Genomic DNA, 7,043 nt, shown 5'->3' with positions numbered 1-7,043 from the left:
AACTAATAACAAATAAAATAAATAATCTATAAAAATGTGTTGCTCAATAAAATCAGAATATTATGAACACAACTTTCACATGTATGTAGTTTGTTTAAAGCGTAAATATTAACATATGTGTTTTATGCCCTTTTAACCTCCTTAAGGCCGGAAAGTTGCTTTTTCTGCTAAATGTAGTCATTGTTAAATTATTTCGCTTACTCCGTTTCGAAAAATATTCAAGAGAAACAATTGTTCCAAATTAATGTGAAGTGTCATACTAATTAGTAATTTAGTAGTATTAGAATTTAAATGACTTGTAAAATTAATGTGTTAAAGATTTGTAAAGAAACGCATCGTCAAGAAAGATTATATTTAAAATGCAATGTTTAGATTATTTATTATTAAAGAATTATTATAAACAAGTAAAAATTGGATGTTAAAAGGTTCATATAAGTTTCTGTTATATTTTTATTTAAAAAATAATGATACTAAAAAATTGTAATATTTTATTTAAGTCAAATATATAATTTTTTCAAAAAAATATATGAATTTAAACTACGTCAATTACAAACATAATAAGTATATATTTTCTTCAAATATTATTGTCGTACTACTTCTTTTAAAAAATAAAATTAAAATGCAAAGAACTATTTTCTAAATCTATTACAAATCTATTACAAACTAAATTACGAAGTAACTTTCAAATCTATTACAAACCTTTATTTCTTAAAGATAAAGCTTAAGTGGTATATATCCTTTTATTCTCATTTAAAGATCTTCCTATTCCAACCCAAGCGATGAATACTTTTCTATTCCAACTCAGTAAAATTTAATTACAAAGAATTAAAAAGGTAAAAGTATAAACTGAAAATTTATTTCAAATAAAAAATTTTTACAGTAAAAAAAACTTAGTATTGTTATACGGTTAACAATACAAAATGCACGAGAAAATTACCCTTTTTACAAAAAGATAAAAAAAAGTCAAGTGTACCGCCAGTCACAGAAAGGTTGCAACATTTTTTTTCGATGGGTTTCGGAATGCAGCTTGCTCACCGAACGATTAGTTCTTAGTCATGGATCCACAAATAAGAACCAATCGCTCGGTAAGCAAACTGCATTCCAAAACTCATTGATAAAAATGTTGCAATCTTTCTGTGACCGACTGTACACGCTTATATGTGTGCTGTTGAAGAAAAAAACGACTTTCTATTTCAAACCTATTCTAAACCTATTTTCCAAACTATCAAAATAATAATTTTTTTTCAAAAAATATGTGAAATCTTTAAATTACACCAATTATAAGCAGAAAATACATTTCGTTGAAACACTATTGTAATATAACTATTTTTAAACAATAAAACTCAAGTGGTCCTACTTTTATTCTTTTTAAAAAATAATAATTATTTTTAATTTCTTTTAACTAATAAAATCAAAATGATAATATTTTTACCTTTTAATTAAATAAAAATAAAATACAAATCAAATGAAATACAATATCTTTATATTTATTCCAAACTATCAAAATAATAGTAACCCAAGTAGTATATATATTTGTATTTTCATTTAAAATGAGAAATAATGATACCACGTGTATAATCTTCTAACTTAAATAATATGTGTTCTCTATTCTAAAAAATATATATGAAAATAAGAGTATTAAATTGAAATTAAAAAATTTTTGTTAAAAAAACTTGATGTCGCTAGTAAACTTACAATTAGCTTGATTTAGCACCTTTTATTAAAACTTTTTTTATTTCAATGATTATTATTTTTTAAGAAATATTAAAAGTAGGACCAAAGTTTTATTGTTTAAATGTAGTTACACTACATTAGTGTTTCGATGAAATGTATTTTCTGTTTATAATTAGCGCAATTTAAAGATTTCACATATTAAAAAAAAAATTATTATTTTAATATTAAAGAGCATAAAAAGCCAACGCTGGAAGTTTTTTGCGAAATTATTATAAATTCTTACAGTAATACCACTTTAATCACAAACGTTTCGACACATTTATCGTGTCATCTTCAGTGACATTCAACTATACATGTAAGAAATTGACGATAATATAACTTATTGTAAACATTCTACATTTCATCTAAATTAGTCTGATTTAATCTATTGCTGCTTGATCGCATTGTTTTAATGTGAAATTTCAAACATATATTATCCTACTTTCGTTAATTACTTGTGAATTCGCTATTGGATACATAATTCTATAGCTGTTAATATAATTGATATGAACGTGTACGATGATCATGGTCATCCTACATAAGTCCCAATTTCTATAATTAATTATAATCATATTAAATTACTAAATGAATCTTTGTCTAACTTCTAGTCATTTAATTTCAATTCATGTCAAAAAAATTAAATTATAAAATTATTAATTTAGGCAAAGTAAACTAAATTGATTACACTGTCAGTAAATCTCTAATACTTGTTATTATATAAATCGAAAAGTAATTACCTACGCTTATGACCATTTTCATCCTATTGATAATATGACAATTTATAGATGAACGATGATGATATTTTTCAACAACCAGTATCGATAGATGTTGGTTGAACAATGGCTTCATTACATGAGTGTGACTCTCTCACGACTGAATTTTTTGAAGAAGGTATAATGTCAAGGATAGGAGAATAAATAGCTGGTAATTTATCAGTATCACTTTGTTTATTTATTCCATAAGCCTGTTTCCCAATGTAGTCATTTCTGATAACAATCTTTTGTAATATGATGGCTCTATGTCTATAGAGCCTAAATTTCAATCTTCATTCCATTTAAAATCATGATTATTCTTTAATCTATGTTCCGAAATGACCGATAGATTTCCATTCTTCTTCTTAATGTCTGCACGATGTTCTTTAGTTCTAGTTTCTTTAGTAGTGTTTAGTTTCCAATTTTCTCTTTGTTTAATTATTATTACTTTGATAGTTTGAAAAATAGGTTTGGAATAGGTTTGAAATAGGAAGTCGTTTTTTTCTTCAACAGTACACATACTACATGGGCTGAAAAGTCACGGGATTTTTAATGAAAACAAGCGTTTTTTGGGCAAAGTTATATTTATACCTCAACATAGTTGCCTTTGAGGGCGATACACTTGGTATAGCGATTTTTCAACATTTCGATGCCCTTTCTGTAGCACGAAACGTCCAAGCCTTCGAAATACGCCTCGGTTTCCGCGATGACTTCTTCATTCGATCTGAATCTCTTTCCCTGGAGCCACCGCTTGAGGTTTGGGAACAGATAATAGTTGCTGGGGGCCAAGCTGGAGAATACGATGGGTGAGCAACCAATTCGAATCGTAATTGGTCCAATTTGGCCATCGTTTTCAAGGACGTGTGTGACGGTGCGTTATCGTGATGGTACAGAACTTTTTTCTTCGCCATATGGGGCTGTTTTTTCTTTATTTCGTCGATCAGTTTGTCCAATAACGCTGCATAATACTCTCCCGTAACTATTCTTCCCTTCTGCAGGTAATCGATGAAGATTATGCCATGCGCATCCCAAAAAACGGAGGCCATACCTTCCCGGCCGAGCGTTGGTCTTTTGGCCGCTTTGGTCGACTTTCATGGCTTTCCAGCCACTCTGCAGACTGCCTATTGGACTCAGGCGTATGGTAATACCCACGTTTCATCGTCACAAAACGTCGAAAAAAATCCGCTCGATTACGCTACAACGCCAAACCGGCCGTTGAATCATCAACGCGCTGCTGTTTTTGGTCGACGGTCAGCAAACACGGCACCTATCGCGCCGATAACTTTTTCATCTCCAAAGATCGTGCAAAATATATCCCGCCCGTTCTTTTGAGATGCCCACGGCCTCAGCTAACTCGCGCAACTTCACTTTACGATCACTCAAAACGATTCGATGCACTTGCTTTACGATTTCCGCATTTCGTAGCCTCTTTTAGCCTTCCAAAGCGAGGTGCGTCTTCTTGCTTGTACGACCCATTTTAAATTCACTAAACCACCGATAAACTGTTGTTCTCGAAGGAGCAGATGTGGGATAACATTTCTGCAACCATTGCAATGATTGTTCAGGAGTTTTTCCCATCAAAAAACAATGTTTGATCAAGATGCGATATTCCTGTTTTTCCATTTTTTTTACGAAAGCGAAAGTAGCGTCATTCAAACAATTGTAGCTTGTAAACGAATGAACGAAATGTCATGAAACTTCATACATAAACTAGTGACAGATGAGCCTCTCGAAATGAGTCATGTTCATTTTCTAGTGGCGTCACCTATTGAAAAATCCCGGGACTTTTCAGCCCATGTAGTACAAGCGCGTATAGCCAGTCACAGAAAGATTGTAACAGTTTTTTTCAATGGGTTTAGGAATGCAGCTTGTTCACCGAGCAATTGGTTCTTATTTATGGATCCATGTGTGCGTGCGTGCGTGCGTGTGCATGACATGTGCGCGCCCTCAGACAAAAGGATTCATCCCATGCCGCCAGCTAAATCAAATGCCTCGACTTTGAAATAATGATCCAAAGAAAGATCTTGCAAGTATAACTTAAAGAGATTTCAAAGAAATTTCGATCCCGTGATGCGAAAGTTACAGTCTTGAGAGACTTCCCTAGATTAGCGAGAGTAAATCAAGATATAAAAATAGTGCTCTGTTCAGATGGACACATCACAGCGCAATTCACTTTTCAATTTTTCTAACAAAACGGTTGCCTTTAATTTCCTTTATTGATACGCAAACAGCAACTTCGTGCACAATTTATCAGAACAGGCAACGATTTAATTTTATAATTTGTACACATGCGTACTGCTCGGTGAAATCCCTTTAACTTCGGATCAAAGTTGCAGCCAGGGGTAGGCAGTATTTGAAATACACACATGTATTTAAAATACGTATTTAAATACATTTTTGTATTTTGTATTTTATATTTAAATATTTTTTTTAGAGTATTTTGTATATAAATACAATTTTTTTAGTATTTTTCCCACCCCTGCTTGCAGCCATATTGTTTTTGAGCCTTTGATCAATCCTTATTAGTTTCCCCAATTCTTATTGGTACAGACATGAGGTCTGTTCTTTTTCCACCCCAAGTTCTGAACTGATGTACACTGATACAATAAGTTAAAGTGAAATAAGTATAGTTTGTTCACTCTAACTTATTCACTCCAGCTTAACACTAGTTCAGAACCAATTCAAAATTCTTCGAAAAAGAATAGATCTATGGACTACTGTGCATATGTGATGTTGATACACCTTCCTCTTTACATTATGATTGCGATCATAAGAATACACTAGGATCACGTTTAAATCTATTTCTGCCAGCACCTGCTAATGCCTCTACAAGACAATATCTCATCGTACGAAATGTAAGAGATATGAGAAGTATTTTAAAGAATCCACCACAGGTCCTGCACACAATACGATGACATATTACGATCTTTCTTTGAAAATAATTAAAATAATGGAAGGCGTATATTTGATACATATCAATGATGTTATCATATAGCTGAATCTGTACAATAACGATTTTGATAGGAATAGTATTTGAAAATATTGCACAATTCTTTGGCGACATAATTGCAGTTCATAAAGGAAAGTGAGGGAAGCAGCGCAATATCAAGTAGCGTCAGAATATCATAGTAGAAATTGCAGTTCTTATTCAATGGTTTATTCCGCTCTTCTTTCGTTGAATCCATCGAAATCCATATAGTACTGGACAGAGTATGCGGCAAAATCTCTTTGATCTTTCGTTTCGACGGACCTAGTAAGGTAGATAATTGGGCACGGAACTCTCTTTCTACTCTTGTCCTATTGATCGAATTATGCTTCAGAAGAGGGAGGACAGTACTGTATTCTTTAAAGTCAGGAGCCATCACAGAAGTATTGACTGGTACTAACGCAGTACAATAATTCTAAACTTATATTATTAATTATTAGATACAAAATAAAACTTGAAATATGGTTTCTACGTATATTTTGTGCAAAAGTAACACTCTGAGCACAGATATATTAACTCAATGCCTCAGGGCCCTTGATTACATGATTCACTACCAGGTTCACTCTATCTCTTTCTAGGTCTACCAAGATGGTTTCGATGCTAATGCTCCGTCCAGTACTATGTGTCGATGGTTGAATCACGCCACGGTATTGACCAGCTCGACGTATTTACTACCTATTTTTCGAAGCAAATCATAGTGCTTAAATATTTCTTATGTGAATATATATATATATATATACAGAATTCTACAAATCACACGCTCTTTTTCGATCTTGAAACGCAATTATAAGCATAATATTTTCTCTAATACAGGATGTCCCATTTTAAATAACGGATAGGAATATCTCGGATGGTAAGCATTTTGGAGGAAATTTGTTTATACAAAAGTTGTAGGGTACAGACAAGGCTAACTTATGGTGACCTTGACCTTGACCTTGACGATGACATTCAAGGTCATTTCAATATCAAGTCAATTTTTTCAAATGGAACCCCTTATTTTTTAACCCGGAAGTGGAAAGAGCGAAAGATTTTACGTCCGAATATGACCTTGACCTTGACCTTCACCGCTACCTTCAAGTGCTCCTTCACCGCTCCATGGTGAGGTTCTATAGTTCTTTTCGGTTTGTGTCCGTTAGTTTGGACCTCCTTGTCGGCCAGCATTTAGCATGGTTGAACCTGAGCTGATATAGTCCGCATGTGACCTTGGCATTGACCTTGACCTCGACCTTCAAGATCATTTTAAGGTCAAGTCGATTTTTTTTTTAACGGAACCCCTTATTTTTTACCCTGGAAGTGGAAAGCGCGGAAGATTTTACGTACAAATTTTAAACGATTTCGGTAATTTAATATAAATTATGCTTATTAATGATATCAACTGAGTAAGATTCTCTGAAGAAGATCGAAAAAGATCGAAAAAGATGGGAGTTAAGTATTTTTGAATGATAAAATCCAGTTTTAAACAACTGTGCGATGCTCCGACGCCCGGCGTCCCGGCCTCCAGATGTTAGGGGTCCTGACCTCCGGGCGTCCGGACGCTCCGTTTCCCGAATTGAGGGCTGTAGGGATTTATGACTGTAAAAACTAATTTTTAC

This window comes from Trachymyrmex cornetzi, unplaced genomic scaffold, assembly GCF_001594075.2.
Source record: "Trachymyrmex cornetzi isolate Tcor2-1 unplaced genomic scaffold, Tcor1.1 scaffold410, whole genome shotgun sequence".
Lineage (NCBI taxonomy): Eukaryota > Metazoa > Arthropoda > Insecta > Hymenoptera > Formicidae > Trachymyrmex > Trachymyrmex cornetzi.
This window is presented reverse-complemented; position numbering follows the sequence as displayed.